The sequence below is a fragment of the Palaemon carinicauda genome, chromosome 32 (genome assembly GCF_036898095.1).
Source record: "Palaemon carinicauda isolate YSFRI2023 chromosome 32, ASM3689809v2, whole genome shotgun sequence".
NCBI classification, from domain to species: domain Eukaryota; kingdom Metazoa; phylum Arthropoda; class Malacostraca; order Decapoda; family Palaemonidae; genus Palaemon; species Palaemon carinicauda.
Window position 1 is genome coordinate 48,566,003 of NC_090756.1, and position 9,114 is coordinate 48,575,116.

At 31.7% G+C, this 9,114-nt stretch overlaps 1 pseudogene; it reads right to left on the reverse strand.

The window, feature by feature from the left end:
* Window positions 1–4,554: 4,554 nt before the first annotated feature.
* Window positions 4,555–7,409, reverse strand: LOC137625598 (uncharacterized; annotated as a pseudogene).
* Window positions 7,410–9,114: the final 1,705 nt, after the last annotated feature.

A 9,114-nucleotide genomic window follows, 5' to 3' on the forward strand; every position in this document is an offset into this window, starting at 1 on the left:
GGTTGAATGGTGGACAAACATACTCTCATTTCTTCCTCAAGAGTTTTCAGCCTTTCCCTTTTGTTAGTTTTAATGTTTGGTAGAGCAGAAAACCCAAACTCACATTGGTAAGAAGTAGAGAACTGGATTAACATTACCAGAGCTTTATTGGCAACATGAGGATTCTTAGTCTTGATTTGAACCCAGAATTCGTCAAGAGGCAACTGCATGTGCAATAACTTTAGATCACGATCATGACGTAATTCCACTAACTGCTCTTCTTCCATGAGGGTAAGCTAAGATTGGGTAGATATAGATGCAACAAATGGGTTTCTTATCCAGTCATAGTTTTTAGTGCATATATCTGGGAAATAGTGCTGAAGTTGTTTTTCCAGTACTGCAAGATGCTCAGAAATAATGGGTATTATCTCACCACTGTTTGCTGCTACTGCAACATGTGAGAACATGTCCAAATTGCCTTCTTTTACTTTGCCACCCCACAGTTGCAGTTTTTCTTTCAGCGCTTTAATTTTATCAGTGGAAGATAAAATATTTTCTGATTTTCTTTGCATGCTGGCATTTACCTTGTTTAAAAGTTCAAAGATGTCAGCTAAGTAAGACAATCTTGCACACTAAGTGTTATCTGCCAGTAAATCACAGAATTCCTCTTGTTGTTCAAGAGTGAAAAAAGTAAGCATCTCTTCCTTCAGTTCGCATACTCGTGACGATACTTTCCCTCTGGACAGCCATCGTGCTTCCGTATGTAGAAGGTTCAAATGTTTTGCCTCAAGCTCTTCGCACAGCTTAGTAAACAGAGGAGACTTTAGCGGTCGACTTTTTATAAAGTTCACTATTTTTTCAACTTTTTCAATACAGATTTTAATCATTGCTAATTGTCTTTGCAACCAGCGCTTCACGATGAAGAAAGCAATGTGTTGTTATCACACTGCTGTTTTTTCTCTTCACTAATGACACAAATCCTTTAATTGAGCCAATCATGGCAGGTGCCCCATCTGTACAAATCCCAACACACGATTGCCAGGTCAAACCAACTGATTCTAAGTACTCACTTAATGTAGAGAAAATATAATTGCCTGTTGTAGTTTCCTTAAGTTCTTTACAACAAAAGAATTGGTTCACTATTTTATCATCATGAACGTACTGAAGGAATACCAGTAATTGAGCCATGCCTCCAATGTCTGTGGACTCATCTACATGAAGTGCAAACATTTCACTTTCCTTCACAGATGTACTGTATATACAGTTTCCTCTATGTCTGCTGACATATCATGAATCCGTCTGCTAATGGTACTATCCGAAACGGGAATTTTCCTCACTTCTTTTTCTGCTTCACTTCCAAACATTGTTTTTACTATGGCACTACATGCAGGTAGAATCAGAGTCTCTGCTATTGTATGAGGTTTCATGCTTTTAACAAATAACTCTGCAACTAAGTAACTGGCCTCTTGTGCTTTATCAGCATCTTTGACTTTCTTAGAAAGCATTGCACTCTGTTGTTTTAGTCCTTCAAAGTAGGACCGAAGAATCCAAAACTTAAATAATTATCCAAGTAGGAGCGATTTTTCTTGCCTTTTTTTGAAGTTCATTTACTTGTTGTTGGAATGGCCAAATCCTTTTCGCTCACAAACCCACTTTCGTCCCTTTCTTCACCCTCACCACTAACTTCGTGTCTTCTCTTCTTAATGATAAACTTATCCATCGTACGGTATGTTAGAAGCACGATCCTGCTCGAAACAACTGTAATATAACCCCAGAGACAGCAAAGAACTTATGCCTTGAGGTATTATGCGTCACTGACTCGGGAGTCGAAAACTGAGGTTATACAAAGCCCACGAGAACCGAACACGTATCGGACGGGCAACGAGTATAAACAAAGAAAATTTGAGTATGAACAGAGTCGACTGTTACACGTTATTATTACTATTTTTGTTGTTGTTGTTATTGTTGTTGTTGTTATATTATTATCATTATTTATTATTAATATTACTATTATTATTAGCAATAGTAGTAGTAGTAGTTGTTGTAGTTGTTGTTGCTGTATTGTACAAGTATAGAAAAGGAAATATCAACCTGTATTTGCGAGAAATGTTTGAGCATGTAACTTCCTACCTACACTGATGATTATATGAAGACTTTTGAAAACTTTTTTTTTTTCAAATGTTCATTAAGATGATTTAGCAAAGTCAAAACTCATGACAATTTTGCGGCACCCCTAGGCGCTGTCTATGGCACCCAAGGGTGCCACGGCACCCAGTTTGAGAATCACTGCCCTACACCCTACTGTAGTGCATAAGCACGGCAGTGGCCTCCAAAGTAAACAGCTTAAACTCATGGTTCCGAGCTGGGATCGATCTGCTGCCATGTAGATTTTTATTAGTATTTTTATTTAGACTAAAAAAAAAATACAACAATAACTATAAATAAATGTCTAATTACGGTGGTCCCAGCTTTACCCTTAAAACCTTTGAAGGTTGGCAAAAATAATGTTATCTATCCAGAGATGAAAAGTGATGTCAGTGAATGAAAAAGCAATTGAATTAAAACATAAGACAAGGTAAGTATGCAAACATAAAAAGCAGACACTAAACGCACGTTCAATGTACAGGAAAAAACAAATACAAACAAATGCAGTACACAAATACTTTAGAATGTTAGTCTTTATTTAGGAAATAGAAGAACAAATAAAATGACAAGAAACACTAACAAAATAACATGTTGGAGTAGTATATTCCTGTAATGCTAATCAGGTGTGCAATCATTCTGAAATATTCATGCACTTATAAGTTAAATCAAAATTACAAATGAAATTTTGAGTAGATTTTTTAACTCTGGTTTTGTCTCAACATTATCATCATTATTTGGGTTGAAGTTTGAAACAAAATCCTTACATGTTTTAAGGGATTCATCATCTTCAGGTTCATCAGTAATCAAATCTACTGGTGAATTATTAACAGGACCCTCTAAAAGATTTTCAAAAAATTCTTGGACCTGTTCCTCATCTGTTGCAGTACAATCTAAATTAACAATATCTTTATTTTCAATATCATTTTTATTAAGTTTAGTTTATAAGTCACAGATCTTCAAATATTGCAGTATTGGGGTATTATCCTCTGTGCAGTTTCCTTTATCATTTTTTTTTTTTATGAGATTGTTACATAGAGCATTTTTTATTAAGGTTTTAAATTTATATGAACTTTGTGTCATTACTTCCACCTGAACTTCGTAGTACACTATATATATGTTCATGATAATCTTGATTTATTCTGTTAGTTAAAAGGAGTTTGAAACCCCTATCCTTCACTTGGTTCCATATCACTTTAAGGCTAGAGATGTTTAAAAGCCAATCATCTATACATGGAATATTACTTTTAGTTCCAATTAAAATTAGGATTGAAAGCATATCAGCCTTTTCAGATAAAAGAAAATAATAATATTGATACTATCACTAATTGCAAATTTCCTCTCTTTAGAATGAAATGCATAGCTGCTGTTAAATAGATGAAACAGTTCATCAATATCATATACAAATAATGCTGTATTTTCGGCTTATCGCGGTAATGCCCCTAATGTTGCATGTGTAAATGAACCAGCTGCTACACTACGGCTAAACACCTGTGCAGATATATTCATTCTAATTTTATCAAAACCGCTGTTGAAAACATGTGATGCTGTAAGTTTTGGAGTTAACCGTAGCCAGTTCTGAGAATCTGCTTCAAAGAATTTCTCTATATATTTACAAGACATTTTTCGCCTACCAACTTGCATGTCATATTTCTCCAAATTGTTTCTGATACTATTCAAAAGGTGCGGTGTATCATAAAATAAATATACATTTTCACCTCCCTAAGGAGAAAAAAGATTTTCCTATGGAAATGTTAACATTTTCAAACAACTTTTTATTATTTGGATCATGGTCACATACCAAAAATGTTGGGTATAAACATACATTCCTTAATTTACCAATAAAGTCAGTTACAATTAACATTAAGGTAATACCTTTATTAGATTAAAGAGAAAATGGCCCAGTACTTGCTTCCATTTGGAACCCTGTCCTTTTGCTATGAAGGCCATGGCATACTGGACTGGGTCTTGCCCTTTAGCATACTGGTCAAGAACTTCAAATCCCTCCACCACATCTTTACTTATGTTGAACTGTACATCAGATTTAACGGATATAACATCAAATATAATGCCAGAGTATTTATCATTTTTATTAATTGATAAAGCTTTCTCTTTTAACAATTCAAAAACAGACTCATTCCAGCCAATGATAAAATCAATCTTAGATACCCAGTACCTCAGCATTCTCGTTGTTGGTAAAGTATATATCTTGCTGATAAAGTTTTATGCTCTGGGACTTTTGAAATAAAGTCTAAGAGAATTTCTTTTTTTAAGAAAGTGAATATATCCTACCTTATATGGAGACACCTGCTAATTTCATTTGTGTTTTAAAAAATTCTAGAGCTTTGCCGCTTATATATTTGCCTGCATTTTTTTTTATAATTATAGATGGTAGGGAACATGTATCAAATTTTTTGGTTTACCTGAATTTGTTCAAGTTTTTTTCATAACTCTACGAATCTGCATCTGTTGCTTCCTTATAAGTGGGCACTGGATCTTCTTTTTCGTTTGCAAGCTTCTGGTAGACTCTGAAAAAATATTCAAAGTCAATAATCCAGTGCAAAATCAATTGGTATAAACATAGGAATAACTATTGAATTTTATATATATATATATATATATATATATATATATATATATATATATATATATATATATATATATATATATATATATATATATTTATGTATGTATGTGTGGATATATACATATACATATATATATATATATATATATATATATATATATATATATATATATATATATATATATATATATATATATATATATATATATATATATATATATATATATATATATTTATGTATGTATGTGTGGATATATACATATATATATATATATATATATATATATATATATATATATATATATATATATATATATATATATATATATATATATATATATATATATATATATATATATATATATATATACATATATATATATATATATATATATATATATATATATGTATATGTATATATATATATATATATATATATATATATATATATATATATATATATATATATATATATATATATATATATAGTTTAAAAACTGTATTCATATATTCAATTGTATTCAAGAACTGACCATTTATCTGGGGAAAATATTTTGTTTTAATCCCTTAAAAATATTGATTCATGATAACATCTCAACATTTAATTTTATGGTTGTGACTGTTGGTTCTCCTTCTTCATGTAACCCTAAATATATGGTCTCATTCTGTATTTCAGGTTTTGTAATATATCATTTCAATTGAGAATGGTACAATCAACATCACCATTAGTTGTAGTTATAGTAGTAGCGGCAGTAGAAGGAAGGGTAGTACTATTAGGTTTATTAGTAGCAAATGTAGGTATAACACTCATATTAGTTATAGTAGGACTAACACTTGAAGCAATACAACTAAATTTATCCCTAATCTTTCTTACTCTGGCATTACTGTACACATTACGGCCAGTATCTTTTGGATAACCATCTGTAAATTCTGAAAACGCAAATAATATGAAATGAAACAAATGCCTTATAATACTTTTTCATTTGGCTGATAAAATCATAAGTATTCTGTGCATAAATATATACAGAAATAAGTAAGATTTTCACTTAATTCAATATTTTCATAATGTTCTTTGACAATTTTCCTGGTCAGATGATAGATGAACCTTATAGGCATAACACAACTATTAGCCTAACACTTTATCACAGAAGAAAAATTGAATATATATGTAGAATAATATAGCAAAATCTTAAAGGTCAATCTGTACCTATTATATGAATTCTAGTTAGTAAAAGCAAAACTGTAATATCTACCAAAAGCATAAACCATTTGCCATGTTTTAAGGAGGAAGTTCTTATCTCAGATGATTTATCCTCCAGAACAGGAATGGTACTTACAAGATTAACTATATTGAGAATTATTGTGATGCACTTACCATTTCAGAAAATCTAAACATATGCAAACTGCATATCAAATACTGCATATCAAATACACACCATATTCAAGGTTGTACAAATTCTTGTGTGGATAAATCAACAGCCAGTTTGATGTGTAATTTGATTGGTAGTGTAAATCTATTGATGTATCTGAAAATATGTATTTCAACAATAATTGTATTATACAAAATATATGTATATAAACATATGCAAAGAAATATAGCAAAAAAAAAATAATTTTACTAAATTATGTACTACAGTTATATAAATTATCAAAGACATACATTCATTCATAAATAAATATATCCAAAATAGCACATGGACAAAAATATAAATAGATGAAACAAAGAATGCCATGAAGGCAAATGAAAGGTGAATACTGGCAAGTGCTTTCTGTGTACTTTATTCTGCTAATAAATGAACCTGCCAAGACCTGATCATTATCATTAACTTATGAAAAGTTGGGAGATAGCCCATAAAATAATGAGAGCCGTACAAGACGGCCAAGACGATAAGAATTAGAGATTCAAAGGATGTCCTGACAACCAGGCAGGATTCAATCGAACAACTCCCAAGGACAGTGTTCCTCAGGTGAGGGAGAGGGAATGGCCCATAGCCAACACACAGCCAGTGTTAGAAGAACTCAAGCTGACGAGACAGGAAGCAGTGACAGAGGGCGACACCTCTGACTACATAGGCTAATCAGGCAAGGGAGTTAAGATTCCAGAACAAGACGGATATAGCACAGGAAGTGAGGCTGTAGACAGAAAAGGCACTTCCATGGCGCTAGAGAAGGATCCCAATGAGTATCAACTCTACGCTAGATAGGGTTAGGCCAAAGGAAGAACTGTGCAGGCAAGCCTAGCCTACTTAGCAGGTGAGGGAAAGCTCAAAAGCTAGGGTAAGATGACTTGGCAAGAGGAACATAGTTCCTAGTAAAGTCAGGCTATGGCCTAACTAAGAACGGGAAGGGGCAGAGAAAACACCTGTGTGTGTGTGTGTGTGTGTTTGTGTGTGTATATATATATATATATATATATATATATATATATATATATATATATATATATATATATATATATATATTATATATATATATATATATATATATATATATATATATATATATATATATATATATATATATATATATATATATAGATATAGATATAGATAGATAGATAGATACATATATATATATATATATATATATATATATATATATAGAGAGAGAGAGAGAGAGAGAGAGAGAGAGAGAGAGAGAGAGAGAGAGAGAGAGAGAGAGAGAGAGACACTTACTCTCTATGATATAGGAGATTATACATTTAGAAATTTTCATTTAAATTCCAACAACATATTCTTGTCATTCAAAAATTTTCAATAATATCCTCGTCACTTTCGTTTGAAATATATCTGTCATTGCAATGATTGATGGCATAAATATTTGTACGAAACTCTCCTGTTTCATTGAACAATTATGTGGTGTGGAATGTCAATATTTTTACACATCATTTTTGACATGTCAATAAAACAAGGTAAGCCAAGTTGAAACCTCAAACACTAATAATTTTTCATCAATGGGATTTTTTTTTATTTTTTTTTATGACTGCCGTAGTTAATTTTAGATGACTTATTACAAAATTCATACTTCATATCTACCAGTTTCAAAGATAATTTCTGAGAATAAGTATCAATTTGCCTATTTATATTTTGAGATATTTTGATAGTTACGTCATCGTATGTAGTGTTTAGGAGAAGGACACTCCAAAATGAAACTATTGTTTTCTAGACTAGGGTAGTGTCATGGCCTTTGTACTGTGGTCTTCCAATGTCTTGGGTTGGAGTTATCTAGCTTGAGGGTACAAATAGGTACAATATTTTATTCGATTCCTTGTTTCCTCTCATCACTGATCTATTTAGCCTTTTGGAACTCTTGGGCTTATAGCATCCTGCTTCTCCCCCTAAGGTTGTAGCTTAGGTAATCATAAAAATAATAATAATAATAATAATAATAATAATAATAATAATAATAATAATAATAATAATAATAATAATAATAACAATAATAATTCCCAAACTCACTTTTTCTTAAAATATTGTTATCAAAGCTTTTCAGTAGTAAAAAGTTTTGTTAATATTTTTCCCAGACGGAACCTTTGTCAGAACATTGGGATGATTAGATCATTCTTCATCATTTACTGAAATTGCAAATTTCCTTTGTGTAAGTGACCAAAAATGTCACTAGGATGTGTGCTAATGGACAGCCACTACCTCTAGAGAGTTAAGGAGTTTATTGACTGGCCTGACAGTACTACAACATTGGATCCTTCTCTCTCGTTACGGTTTATTTTCCCTTTGCCTACAAACACACACACACACATACACACACACACGCGCACGAGCACACACCTAATAGTCTCGTCTTTTCTATACATATTCTTGTTTGCCTTCATACACCTGGCAACACTGAGATTACCAAAGAATTCTTCTTCACCCAAGGGGTAAACTGTTGCTCTGGAATTGTTCATTGGCCACTTTCCTCTTAGCAAGGGTAGTAGAGACTCTTTAGTCATGGTGAGCTGCTCTTCTAGGAGAAGGAAAATCCAAAATCAAACCATTGTTCTTTAGTCTTGGTTAGTGCAATAGCCTCTGCTTCATGTTCTTCCACTGTCTTGGGTTAGAGTTTTCTTGCCTGAGGGTACATTTGGGCACACTATTCTATCTTATTTCTCTTACTCTTGTTTTATTAACGTTTTTATAGATTATACAGGTGATATTTATTCTAATGTGGTTACTCTTTTTAAATATTTTATTTTTCCTTGTTTCCTTTCCTCACTGGCCTATTTTCCCTGTTGAAGCCCTTTGGCTTATAGCATCCTGCTCCAACTAGGTTTGTAGCTTAGCAAGTAATAATAATAATAATAATAATAATAATAATAATAATAATAATAATAATAATAATAATAATAATAATATCAACATATTAGGTCATTGGCACAAAGTCTACAACAGATGATCTTTCATTTTATA